The sequence below is a fragment of the Monodelphis domestica genome, chromosome 4, assembly GCF_027887165.1.
Source record: "Monodelphis domestica isolate mMonDom1 chromosome 4, mMonDom1.pri, whole genome shotgun sequence".
Taxonomy (NCBI): domain Eukaryota; kingdom Metazoa; phylum Chordata; class Mammalia; order Didelphimorphia; family Didelphidae; genus Monodelphis; species Monodelphis domestica.
Genome location: NC_077230.1, coordinates 256,408,248 through 256,417,828, shown reverse-complemented (window position 1 = coordinate 256,417,828; position 9,581 = coordinate 256,408,248). Strand labels below are relative to the sequence as shown.

Genomic DNA, 9,581 nt, shown 5'->3' with positions numbered 1-9,581 from the left:
GCACTAATTGGCCCTAAGCAAATGAATCATCTGCTACTGGGTTGGAGGTTGGAGGAGAACTCTTTAACTACTTTAGCTGGTATCCTTCGTGGATCCGTTGGAAAAACTGAATTACTGTAGTTATGCAAAGAATAGTTAGGCTCAGTCTTTGGCTTCCTTCCCTCCTTTTTCATCTTGTTCCTGCCCCCTCAGGCTCTAGTGTCCTTAAATTATCTCCAAATTCTCCCTAATCAAAACCTGCTTTCTTTTTTCATTCTTTACAGTATTAGCTCTTACCTGCATATTTACATTTTGATTGAGAAAGAAACCAACCACAACCCTTGTTTTGGTAAACTTGAGGAATCAAATTCTAGCAATAGATTTTCTAATTTCACTAGGGGGTGGAGAGCCTTAGCCTTCTAGTTGTTTCTTTGATTTTCTTCTCTCCACCCTCCCATCCACCCTCCACTCAGCTGTCAAAGTCATTTTCTAAAAGAGAAGCTCTGACCTAGTCACAGCCCTATTTAACACATTCCAGGGAAGCCTATCCCCTCCTGGCTTTTCTACAAACAACTTCCATCTCTCTGGCTGTTTCTTATACCTGGGCTCTTAATTCCAGTACCTTTCCTCTGTTAATTATTTCCTTGCTTTGTAGACACATGCTTTCTCCCTATTAGATTGTAAACTTCTTGAGGACAAAAGCTGTCTTTTGCCTTTTTTTTTTTTTTTGGTATTCCACAGCGCTTAGCATAGTGCCTGTTACACAGTAGATTTTAAGCCCTCAATTTAGTTTAAAGTCTTTCATCTCCCCCATTCTCTACCATTCCAATTTTTAAAAATACATTACATCCCCTTCCCGTGCATCCCTCATAGGATCTAGTTATGCTAGTCTTTAATTCTCCTCATCTCCATTTCCTAGCTCTCTTCACTTCAGTTAAAATCCAACATTTTCAAGAAATCTTTCCCAATTCCCATTAATGCTAGGGTCTTCCCTTTGATCTCCTCAACTTCCCTTTTATCCTTATAGATCTTGTTTGCAGGTTGTCTCCCTGTCTTCTCTTCAAGGGCAGGGACTCTCTTTGCATTTTGTATCCTCAGAGCCTTTCTTTGTACTTCAAGGACTTAGCTTAGTGACAGCCTAGTAGAGACTTTATAAATACTTGCTTTCTGACTGATTGAGCAAAGATTTCAGGGTACCATTAACACACCATCAGATGGTAAGCCAATAGCTTCAAAATGCATTGGGAATGGTTCTAGGTCACAAAGTATAGCTAGTCAAGAAGTAGCTTGTTAAAGATGGACAATACATACGGATTTTAAGACTAGGGAACAGAAGAGGAGAGATCTCTGTACTTAGAATTGAGGTAACCTATCAGCTCTATTCTGATTTGCAGTTAATGATGATACTATTGCTATGTCTTTAGGCATTAGCTTTAGAATAGTTTAGAAGTGTCCCAAACACCAAAATATTCTTTCCTGTAATTGTTACCTATCAAAGGGGAAAACATCTAATAAGTTTATTCTTTCACTCTAAGGACCTTTTAAAAGTGCTGTCTCCTGTGCCTGAATTGACTGTCCTAGTCCACTTCAGCCTGTAAAACTCCTTTCCAGCAATGTCCAACTCAAGTGCTACCTTTTTCTTGCATTCTTCCCTAATGTTTTTAACTCTCACTTTTCAAATTTCCCACAGACTGCCTCTTTGAACTCAATCTCACTTTCCCTTGCATCATGGTTGTTTGTCTTTTCTAAGGCCATAGTTAATATGACTTAGGATTGGAAGGGATTTGCTTATTTTACAGGTAAAGAAACAGATTCAGAAGTCAAGTTACCCAAGACTGAATTAGTGGCAGAGTCAGAGGTCAGAGTCAGGTCTCCTGACTCCCCAGGTCCAGTGCTCTTTGCCCTATGTTACCTTAGAGCTGTGTAAACAGAAGACTGTGTGAGGTCTAAGAGGAGAAAAGCTACTATAGGCTTGGGGGGGATGGGATCAAGGAAGAAGAGGCATCAATATTCCACTTTTAAAAATATGAGTCCAGATGTTGTTTGTACCTTAGAGGTTTACATGTTGACTGTATTATGCTGTAAGTTCTTCAAGGACAGGTACTATCTTCATATTTTTGTGTCCCCAACATTCAAATAAATGGGAAAGACATTGCAGGCACCTTGAAGAGTATTCACAAAGGCACTAAGGCAGGAAAGTAGATTCACAAGGGCACTGAGGCAGGAAAGGTAGACTTTTCAGGGGGGAGTAAGTTTGGTTAGAATAAAGAATAGATGGAAGAGCAGGTAGGACACTAGAATGTGGAGAGATGCAAAATGTTAGGTAGAGAGGTTGGAGCTTGACTCTGTAAGAAGGGAGTTAATAAGAATGAACTGACCAATAGGAAAATATTTCTGAAAGCAGTATACAGGATGGATTGGGGCGGGGGAATGAAAAAAATGAAAAAAAATTTATCTCATTGCACTGCACTATGCCCCAAGGATACAAAGATAAAAGTCAAGGCAGCCCTTTTCTTTAAGGAACTTACATCCTAGTGAGCAAAACTACCACTATTATTTGTGGATGTAGTTTTGCTGAAACTGTATATTAGCAGTTATGAATCTCCAGAGGGACAGCTAGGTGGCACAGTGGATAGATTATTGGACCTGGAGTCAGAAAGGTTCATCTTTCCAAGTTCAAATTTGGTCTCAGACACTTATAGCTGTATGACCTGGAAAAGTTCTTTAATCCTGTTTACCTCAGTCTCTTCAAGTATAAAGTGAGCTAAAGAAGGAAGAGAAAAACCACTCTAGTATCTTTGCAAAGAAAATACTAAATGGTGTTCACTTGGAAATAACACAGAACTATCAACTAGTCAGAAAAACCAAATCTTTAATCAGGATAGGGAAAAGCCCAGTATTTGATTCTTTACTCAGAGTCTGGCACCACAACTTTTACAAGGTATACACCCTGGACTCTGGGGATATTTTCCCTGAGAGTGCCACCTTCCTAGATGATGACTCCAAGGAACAAAAGAATTTGGGGAACCTATATACCATCTGGGGGAAATCCAGGGGCAGGGAAAGATAATTGACATTACTATAGCTACAAAGAAAATTGGGTGTTCATACTACACTGATGGGATACAATCTAGTTTGGGAAAGGAATCATAGTTAGAGGCTAGGGCGTAAGAAGGGGCTGCTTACAATGGATACTAAGGGATGGTTCCTGCCCAGGTGTGGATCTTCTTGGGAAAGGGTCTCTGATATAATAGGGGAGATTACTTAAAACCAGGAGGGTCCTTAGCATATGTTTAATCCCACCCAACTAGGATTGTCATTCACCTGAGAGTCCATTATTCAATCAGAAACTTCTAGTCTGGGATTCCCTCCAGGGTGGATTCCCAGGGGAACAGGAAATAAGTACAAACTTTGGGGTCTTCAACTTAGAAGCTGGTCCTTCAATTTAGAAGCTGGTCCTGAAACTTGGGGTCCTGAAACTTGAGGGTAATTGATAGGCCTATGCTACAAGATTTGGGTTTCTAGATTTCATGTTGATAGTGTCAAGAAGAGTTGGACATGACTAAACAATCCCCAGAAGGGGCACTTTAGGTCAGAGAGTGCTCTAGGATATGATATTTGGATTCTGGTTGGATGCTGAAAGGTGAATGGGGAGAATCACACTTGTCTAAGAGGGAGGTAACAAGATTTTGTAATGGGGATGAGTTTCAATGGGAGTAAAATGAATGTCAGATGAGAGTTCAGGGAAATAAAATGTCCAAGACTAAATAACTGGCTATTAAAAGAAAAAGTTTCAGTTATGAATAAGTGATAGTGCACTTAATAAGAGAAAGTGAAGTCAGAAAGAGATGCTGGGCTTGGGAGAAAAATGATAACTTCAGATTTTGAACTCAACAAAGTAATGTATTCAGAGGTAGGAAGGAGGAGGAGAACCAGAAGTCTTTCAGAAGCTAAAAAGAGAAAGAAAGAGACTCCAGATGAAGGGAGTGGTCCATGGTGTCAAGTGCTACAAACGTGTCCGTGTCCAGGGAGTCCCAGAAGAGGAAGGCAGACATTCTACTATACTCTGTGTAATTGGAGCACTTCTGCAGTACTATATTCAATCTTGATGCCTCATTTCAGAAGTAATGTTGACACACTAGAGGGAATTCATTGAGAAGAGGATAAACAGGATGGTTGAGGATGGGAAGTCATGCTACATGATGATTTTTTGAGGCAGCTGTAAATGAACTGGAAAAATGAGAACTTTTTTTTGTTGTTGTATTGTTAAGAGACTTGTGGTTGGATCACAGTCTATCATGGGAAAGTACTATGATGAGGAAGAGAGTGTGCAGGTAAAAGTCTCAGAGAAGCAGATTTCCTTGAACATAAGGAAAAAATTTCCTAGTAATTACAATTGTACAAAAGTTGATTAAACTTTCCTCAGAATGCCTTGTTACTGGGGATTTGCACAGAGATCACATTAACAAGTATAAGATAGATTCCAGTTTAGGGATGTTTCAGACCAATCAGTTCCTTTCCAGTCCTGATATTATAAAAGTTTGAGAACTATACAAATCAAAATTTCTCTGGAGGCTCAGCACCAAACTGCTACAGAACTGAGAAAAGTACATTCAATATGCCACTTGGGCAATCATTGATGATGGCAATCTATATATCTCCAACTCTTGTGCATTTCCATTGGGAATACTTCATTTAAGTCGTCTCAAAGTCAGAAAATACAACATAGAATTTGTCTTTCCTCCTAAACCTATCCAACCTCTTAACTTCCCTATTTCTGTTGATGAGGCTGCCATTTTTCCATTCATTTATGATCATAGCATTAGAGTTTTCTTTGAATCTTTACTCTTTTTTTCCTCATCCAGAACCAATTTGCAAAGTCCTATTGATTCTGCTTGTGTACCTGACTTCTCTTTTTCTTTTTTTTAAAGTTGTATTGATATGTTTTTACATTAACAGCATTTACAGATTATTCTTACTTTGCAAGGAGTCTTTTGTGATAAAATAAAATAAAAGTAAAGTTATTCAGATAGTAACCCCCCTTATAGGACATAAGGGCATCTACATGGTATAGAACATAAATGTTGGGCCTGGAGTCAGGAGGGTCTGAGTTCAAATTCAGCCTTAGACATTGGCTATATGACACTTAAGCAAATCACTTAACCTCTCTTTGCCTTAGTTTCCTTATTTATAAATTGGGAATAATAACACCTACCTTAAAGATTTGTTATAAGGATTAAATGAAATAATATTTGTAAAGTTTCTGGCACATAATATATGGTATATAAATGCTTATTCTCTTCCCTCTATAAAAATTCATGTAACATTTCCTATCTATAGTATCACTCTACCTTTTTTTTTTTAAGTAACAAATATATATTCCCTTTCTCTCACTATGGGGGAAGGGGGATTAAAATAAAATTTTTGTTGAGGGCTTACCAAGCCTTTTTCAATGTCACCTTTGGTGTTCACCTTTCGCTTTACTCTCATTTCTGGCTCTAAAAAACTATACCATGCAGAGCTATCATACCATGCTAAAACTGACTTTGGCAAGTGGGCTAAACTAGGTTGAGGGTAATTGATAGGCCTTAAGCCCATCTTTGAATTTGGTAGGATGTCTGTCTCAAACATTGGAAGCCTTTTCCTTGTAGAAGAGGTGGAAGAGAACATTTTGTTCCAGCAGCCATGAAGTTGGTTGAAGCAGGCACTCTGAAATGCCTACAGTTTGGTAGACCTGGGAGAAGCTAAGGACATGCATTTCATTCTGAGCCACCACCAGTCATCCTTACTTTTGTCTTGCTATTTATTGGACTTCCATGACCAGAAGAGAGAGTAAGGTCAATGACTTTGTGCAACTCTGCCTTAAATCCCATTAACTCACTAGTCCAGACATTACCCCATAAGGTTGTTGGTCCTCATGAATAAACAACAGTCACAACAATGATAACATTAATTAACTACTCTGGGCTGTGATGAATCATCTTAATGTCATTTTGATCCTCTGAATATGATACCCAACCAACCATTTAAGCTGTCTGAAGCAAGATTTGAACTCATGTTTTCCTGACTCCAGATTCAGCATTCTATGTACTGGGCCTCAGAAGGAGAGATCAATTGAGAATAAAGAGTATTGGAGGGAGGGAGGGAAGCCAGGTGACTTCAGGTCATATTGTTTCAGACTTCTCTCTGAAATAGATGATTATGTCATCTGCTATAATTATGGGTATTGGGAGTTTGGTGTGAAAAGAAATGGTTTGGCATAGTTACTGTAGGGGATGAGATAAAGGAGTCTATGAGGAAAGAGTGGAAGTATTATTGAGCATCAGCAAAGGCTCAGCTGAGGTCATGCTTCATAAATTGGTAACTGGTGAAATCAACTGTTTTATCACTTCAACCAAGCTTAGCAGTTCAGGAACAGGAATGGGGAAATCAGATGGTAGGTTTCCTGAAGGATATATAGAGACCTGGGAGTTATGGAAAATCAGAGATTCAAGGGATTCTAGTATAGTAGCTAGAGAATGATGAAATTGGTAAACCCAAATGGTAAAGGCTCAGTATATTAGCAAGTGAGGGTGACTAATGGCTGGGTCAAAAGACTGGCAGTAAAAGTGGGAATGAAGAAAAAGTAGGCTAACTGTAAGCTGGTAGAATGTGACCTCAAAGGCAGGAATTGTCCGTTTTGTTTTGTTTTTTTTGTCTTTAAATCTCCAACACTTAACTTTGCTTGGCATATAGTAGATGTGTATTAAATGCTTTTTTAAAAAATTGAATTTAGAAGTGAGAGAGGGTAGAAAAATATATTGTCATTGAAGGATGGAATTAAAAATTTTAATTATTGGAGATTATGGAATTTCTAGAGGTTGTATTATCATTGGAATGTATAGTTTTTATTGTTCCTCCTTCAATTTTTCCTCATATTAGTTATGTCCTGTGATAGAGGCAAGTCAGAAAGAGAGAACTTCAGGCTTGCAAACCAAGGCTGGGGACATGTCTGTCAATCAAGGAGAAGGTTCCAAACAGAATGTTCCCAACCTTGGTTTGCAAGCCTGAAGTTCTCTCTTTCTGGCTTGCCTCTATCACAGTCCAAAGATTTATGTCTTGTTTTTTTCCCTTCCCTCTTACTCCTCACATAGACCTGGTTGTTATTCTGGGAGGAATGACAAAGTGTTAGGTGTAGTAATTAGTAAGCCATTCAAAGATCATTTGAGGAAGAATATATAAGTAGATGTTGGCCAGAAACCATGAATTTACTCCACCAGGAAAAATAAAGAAATCATTGGTCACTGTTTTAGGGAACTGGATCAAAACCACTTAGGACAAAATCTCTACTGAGTCCATTGTGCTTGGATTTAAAAAATGTATATCCAACAGTATGTATGGTGGGGAAGATGGTGTTTTGTGGGATGGAGATGACTCAAATGATGAGGAGAACATGATTAACTATTGGAAGGTAGTTTCTCACAAGTACCTTACCTATAAAAGTAATACATATATAATAAAAAGTGTGGGCATTAAAACTTCTTTAGCTTGTTTTCAGGACATTGAAAAAACTTTGAATATAAAGTGCCTGCGTTATTCAGAGTTAAGAGAAAGTTGTAATTTTAAAAGGAGAAAACAAAATGGGTTATACTTTCTGGGTTATACTTTGAAATACTTGGGAATCACACTATATTTGGGGTCATATATTTCGGTTAATAAGGTAGTTTCTTTTCCTTTTTCCTTTACACCTTAGGAAATAGATCTAATAGTGGTATTATTAGGTCAGAAGGTATACCCAGTTTTATATTCTTTGAGTATAATTTCATATTGTTCTCCAAAATGATTGGATCACTTCACAGTTCCATCAACAATGGATTAGTGTTCCTTTCCACTACCTCTCCAATATTTGTCATTTTGCTCTTTTATCATTTTTGAAGGAGACTAATGACATCATAAGGTGAGGTCTTAACTAGTGAATGAATTGGTATAAGGCAGAGTTGGACAAAGTCTTCGACCTTACTCTCTCTTCTAGAGTCATGGCATTCCAGTTGTAGGACAAAAGTCAGGACCACTGGTGATGTCTCAGAATGCAGTGCATGACTGTGACTTCTTCCATGTCTAACTAAACTCCAAGTACTCCACAGTCCCTACTTCACCTGCCTTCATGGCCAATGGAACAAATTATTCTCATCAGTCCTTTCTGCCAGGGGAAGACTTAGTTCCCTTAATTCACTGACAGGTTTGAGTCCTGTCAGTTACCCTCATCCTTGTTAGATGGTTTGCTGGAACAGTTTTACCAGAATGTGTCCTCTGTGCAAACTATACAGCTTATTTTTGAAAAATTAATTTGTTATATTAAAGTTCTTATGTCCCTTGCTCTCACCCCTCCCCACACTAGAGAAGGCATTATTTGATAAAGAAATATATGTATATATAAAACTTTGTCTTCGTTGTTTCTGTTCATCAGTTCTTTTTCTGGAGGTGTATAAAGTTATTCTTAAAAACAGTGCTTCTATTGCTGTATATAGTGCTCCCGTGGTTCTACTCATTTTGTTCTTCATAATTTCATGTAGGTCTTTCCATGTATTTTAAAAAATTAACCTGCTTGTCATTTTTCACACCCCAGTGGTATTCCATCACAATCACATGGCACAATTTGTTTAGCCATTCCTCAATTGATGGGGATCCCCTCAATTTACAGTTCTTTGCCACTACAAAGAAAGTTGCTATAAAATTTTATAACATGGGTTCTTTTCCTTTTTTATGAAAAAGCACTCTAGCTTCTTAGAGCCATGAGTGGCTATTGGATGAAAGATGCATGGTTAAAGTGACATGGAAGAGGGAGTCTTTAGAGTTGAATAAGTTGTAGAATTGGGTAAACAAGAGGTAAGGGTCATAAAGCATCAATATTCATGTTTTTGAAGATAATAATAATAGCTAGAATTTATGAAGTACTCATTGTTTAGATGTTTTTGTATTAAGTATAGTAGTTAATATGTCTGTAATTTATAAGTAAATATACATATTTTGAGTGTGTATTTAAACATTTTTTTGAGAACTTATAATTGGAGTTTCTAGCTAATACTGCCCTTTTAAAAAGAGGATTACTACAATATTGATTTCCCCACCCTTTTTTAGATGATGGGTGGGGAAGGAGAGAAGAGGACTGGTGATCTAACACTGATTTGCTTTGCGGGGTGAGGGATAGGAGGGTTGGAGTAGAGATGATATGGGAGTGTGAGATGACCCAGTGACATTCAGATGTACTACACATTTTTTTGCCTCTGCTTACTGAAGAAGAGTGACCTAGGAAACAGGCCTTGGGTTGCTGTTTTAAGCTGGTTTCATTTCCATACTAAAATATTTTGTTTTTGTCTAATTGCAAAGTGTTCTCTGCAGGGAACTCAGAAGACACCCTGTTCCTTAAGTGTTGACATTCAGTCCCCTTTATCCATAATTATTTAAGAGTCCTATTTATGTCCAACCATTACAGATTTTACATTGCTAAATTGAACTTGCTCTGTCACCCAAGGTCCTAAAAGTATTCATTCTTATATAGTAGATTTTGAATAAAATTGACTTTTCATTGAGGAAGTTCATCTTCATTTTATAAATGGAAGGAC

At 37.8% G+C, this 9,581-nt stretch overlaps 1 protein-coding gene across 1 annotated transcript in view; it reads left to right on the top strand.

Moving 5' to 3' along the window:
- The window catches only part of ARHGAP42 (Rho GTPase activating protein 42), a 400,535-nt gene that overhangs the window by 3,183 nt on the left and 387,771 nt on the right, over positions 1-9,581 (top strand). The gene's annotated exons all lie outside the window — the stretch shown is intronic.